The sequence below is a fragment of the Carlito syrichta genome, unplaced genomic scaffold (assembly GCF_000164805.1).
Source record: "Carlito syrichta isolate Samal-C Ts95f unplaced genomic scaffold, Tarsius_syrichta-2.0.1 Scaffold304768, whole genome shotgun sequence".
Classification (NCBI taxonomy): domain Eukaryota; kingdom Metazoa; phylum Chordata; class Mammalia; order Primates; family Tarsiidae; genus Carlito; species Carlito syrichta.
Window position 1 is genome coordinate 385,250 of NW_007248864.1, and position 4,172 is coordinate 389,421.

Below are 4,172 nucleotides of genomic sequence, written 5' to 3' on the forward strand. Positions count from 1 at the left end.
GAGGGGGAGAGAGAGAGAGGTTTATGTATAGAGTGTGAATTTTTTTAAATTGTGTGTGTGTGTGTGTGTTTTACTCTTTGAAACAATATTTGAAAATAGTTCTCTGTAGTTAAGGATTTATTATTTGAAATTTAGAGCATCACTTTCTTTTCTGAAAAAGTAAGTTACCTTCTAATTTATGAATCCCACAACCTTAACATGCAGATTCAGGTTTAAATACAATGTGAAATGTCTGACATTATGGAAGCCAGTTATTTTTTTTACCTGGACATATCTTCATGAAAATTTAAATAACAGTGAAATGGAAGCTGTCTTTATTGAAAGCATATATTATTGGTGCAAAATTATATCTTTATTTGTATTGTAAAATTAATATTTTAAGAATACCGAGTATATGTAGATAAAATCTCTCCTGAATTACCATTTACCATTGTATAAATATTCTCAGAAGTTGACTATAAAAAAGTTTAGACTGAAATGAACTATTTTTACTTCATGGTACTCTTAGTTGCTGGGGTGTTCCTTTGCAGATGCAAGCACATGGCTTTTATATATTTGGAAACAGTAAATTTTGGAAAGCTGCCAGAGAAAGCTTAAAGTTGATTTGCTGTGCCAACTCCTACCCCAATCCCAGAGTTGTAAGCTTTCCTTACAATTTATGAATTCTATCTGATACTTCAGTACTTTCATCACTTTTCATCTAGACTTTTGTCACTAGGCTGTGGAATTACAGCCTGTTAGAGTTGGAACAAATCTTAGAGATCACCTAGTTCTACCCTCTCATTGAACAGAAGAGGAATCAGAGGCTCAGATGGAGAAAAAGATTTATCTGAGATCACACAGAAAATTTTCTGGCTAATCCTGGAGTAGATCTCCAGATTCCCAATTCTGTATTCTTTTCTTTCTTCCAAACTTCCTTTCATATAAATGGTACCAAAGGTCAGAGGGTAAATGCCAACTACCATATTCTGTTAGAGACCGTGTTCATGCAAAATCTGCCGTACTCTAAGTCTGTTTGCATTCATTTTAAAGTCATTCCTCAATGACCAACTCAGAAGGCATGTGTCTTAGTTTTATTCTTATGAGTGCCATCATTCTTTCACTAATGCATTATTAACATGTCTTCTTTCTGTTCTGCAGAGTTCTCAGGGGAATACCTGTGTCCTGAATTTGGAAATGGAAATGACTGTAGGATCTATTCCTTTTAGTCTGATGGCTAGCAAATGCTGCCTTTTCAGTTCTCCAAGATTCTGCTTAAAAGGATTGTTCAAAAATAAATCTAGTGCTATTATAAACTCCATTCAGTCCTACAAAGTACATGTACTTTGATATTTATTTACCTTTTTTTGGAGGAGTAGAGTTTTCATTTTCTCAGTTTTTTGTTTTGTTTTGTTTTTAATCTACAGGCTTTAACATTTATTTGTATAGAGACATCCCTTATTTTTCTTACTAGGGGCTAGTTTCCCTTGAGCTTGGAGGGTTCATCACAAATTGCTTGTAAATCAAAATCTGATTAGGAAGTAATATATTCATCTGTAACTCCTGCATAAAAGTTATTCAAGTATTGTGACAAAATAAGTGTTGTTTACTTTATACGTTTTCTGCAAATTCTAAAGATTTTGTCTAACTTAAAGACTCTCATGGAATCTTGGGGATTGTGGCTTGCCCACTGAGAGTATAAAGGCTTGCTAAATTAAGTTGATTTGCCTGTGAAAGAAATGCTTCCATTATTCATGTCAGAAGCCTGTCACATCAAATTGAGGGAGTGGAGAAAACCCTTTTTTATCAACATTTAGAACCAAGAAAAACCAACCATTGAGGGTCTGAATTTCAATTGGGGAAAAAGTCAGGCTGAAAGCAGAGTTCAAAAAAGGGGGGGCTGGGTATTTGTCTAATGTTGAAAATCAGTAGAGGAGATTGATTTAACTTTGGCTGAAACTTTTTATATAGACAGACAGAATGAAACTTCTTAAAGCAGCAAGTAGTACATACAATTTTGGTGTCTTTCATGTGTAAACTTGTCAAAAGTAGTTAAGCTAATTCAAATTTAAATCTCCTTGAATTCCTATTCTTGGACTCTTAATTTGTTTATTTTAAAGGATTTATAAATGCATTTCTTAAGGGTTGCTTTTCAAACATTGATGAATGTATTTTGTTTTTCAAAAGTTCAAGATTATAAGCTCGTATGTGATTAGTAATTGTATTAATAAGAGAAGGAAGACAGGTCAGTCAAACATCAGCACACTTGTTTATATCAGATATGTGGGCATTTGTCTCTGTGTGGATGTATCATATACATGTATGCACATGGACACACATACAGAACTTCAATGAAAAATAGGTCATTAAGAGAATAACATGACTTGGAACAATAAAGGGAAGGCCATTCCCCAAGACAAATATCCTCATGCAATATTAGCTTATTTTAGGAGGATTCTCTTGTATTTGCCAGGACAGTGAATTTTGTCAAATTTTAATTATTTGTAAAAACAAATATAACAAATTTACTTGATTATGTAAGAAATCTGATAATCAACTTTTTGCAATATTTGGTTTCTGTCAGCATATGCATTTCAGATGATCATGTACCCCAGTGAAATCAACCACAAAACAAAGTTTCTTATTTTTGCAGATTTAATCATTACCAACTCTCATTTACCTTAAATATACTTCTGCCTTCATAATTCCATGTGTCATATATAAACATATATAAGCATATATAAACATACATACATATGTTTATATATATAAACATTTGTAAATAAATACATATATTTGGGCTGTTAAAATGTAGAATATCATCTTCTATATTTCTTAAATATATTTTAACAGAGTTTATGCTAAGTTTTGTATCAAGAAAACTCCAAAAGTTAAAAAAAATAGAACAATTTAAACTGAAAAGATTCCTGCTTCCCCCACCCCTAAAAAAATGAGGTCTGATATCCTGTTAAAGAACAAGACAGAATCTTCCCTCTTTTTGGTGAAAGGTTCTGTAGTACTTTACCCCTAAGTTTAATATTATGCTTAATTGATATTTGTGTTTAGTGGAAATAAGAGTTGGCTGTGGTGTTTTCAGTACAAAAGTAATTACTACTCTGATTGACTGCAAATATGTGCAGGTTACAGATGAGGGTACAATGAATGAAATAGAGAGGCGATTGTACTATGGAGGGCTGGAGAAGACAGGGATTGATGGTAAGCAGAATTGTATTTTAGTTTTCTTTCAACAACATTACAATCTTCCTGAAAGTGAATGCTGCTAACAAGGATCCTATAGGGCAGGGGGCTGGGGGTGGGGAGTATGGGAGGTTGTGAACTGGTAAAAATTGAGAACTATGTCAAGGCAAGAATTGTATATCTATGTGTATTTACAAAAGTACAAAACAAACAAAAAAACTTTTCTAATTTGACCTGTGCTATTTTTAGATCCTGAAACCACCAGAGGTCATTTCTATTGGGCATGACTCCAGTTTCTCTACTTTCTGGCTGTTTGTTTCCAACTATGAGAATATAGATCATTGTCTGGTGACGCAATCCAAATGGGTGTACAGCAGGAACTGAGGACGGCATAGTGAACGCTTCAAGGTTTTCATGTTTTCCCCCACAAATTGTTATGATTTTTAGGCATTTTGCAAGTGCTGGTAATGTTATTTTCTAATAATAAAATTTGAATGATATAGAATCATCAAATGTTACGGTTTTAAAGCTGAGAGAAAGTTTAGAAATGAGATAAAGTTAACCAGTCTTACAGATAAGTAAACTGGCAGCACAGAGAAGAGCGATTACAAAACATAATTTTTTCTGATTCTCAGGCAAGTGACTTCCCACCAATTTATACATGGCTTACTGGTATGGTTTTCCTCCACTTCATGTAAAATATCGAAATGGACCATATTAAATAAAAAGGAAAGGCCCCTGCGACCCTAAACTCAGTGATAACTATTCACAGCCCCCTATATAAATATAAACATTAGTATTTTCACATTGTATTAGTTACACTTTCTTCCTTATTTAATATATATGCTGTTTAAAATTAATTATATATAATATATATTATACTTAGATTTAATATCAATTTTACTAGAGTACATCATTGTATAATTTTTTTTTTTTTTGAGTTGGAGTCTCACTCTATTGCCCAGACTGGAGTGCAGTGGCCGCTCCCAGCCACC